This window comes from Stomoxys calcitrans, chromosome 3 (assembly GCF_963082655.1).
Source record: "Stomoxys calcitrans chromosome 3, idStoCalc2.1, whole genome shotgun sequence".
Lineage (NCBI taxonomy): Eukaryota > Metazoa > Arthropoda > Insecta > Diptera > Muscidae > Stomoxys > Stomoxys calcitrans.
Genome location: NC_081554.1, coordinates 54,564,998 through 54,565,532, shown reverse-complemented (window position 1 = coordinate 54,565,532; position 535 = coordinate 54,564,998).

Sequence of the window (535 nt, the reverse complement as noted above, 5' to 3'; positions counted from 1 at the left end):
TTAGCATGACAACCAACGATTTTACGCAAATTTTATGCATTGCTGCCAAAATTTGCGATCCTTTCACAACATGCAGCATGTTGTTGCAGTACAACAGCAACGCCCCTACCGCAATGCATGCATGAGACCATACATATGCATACTCTCATTTTCGGTTATTGCTTACGCACCAAAGTTTTTTGAAGCTCAAGCAAAATTAATTGGCCGTTTGATTAATGTGCAGAACCCAAAATATGATTCCAGCCAAACAACTTGACATCGTTGTGCTGAAATCCGTTTGGCGTTTATCAATTTTCCACTCAAACATTAAACGAACATGGCTTTTGGACTTTGTTTTTTGCTCCGAAAAATAAAACCCCAACATTTAAGTTACGTCACATTATTCCACGCTTTAAATGCCAGCAAAATCTTGACGGAACGCACGTTATGCATTTTTAATTAAACGCATATACCATTTTTTTTGGTAGTAAACTGTGTGTGTGTGTGTGTACCCCATTTTTTGTTTCGAAAATTTTCATTTGATCAAACCCGGCGA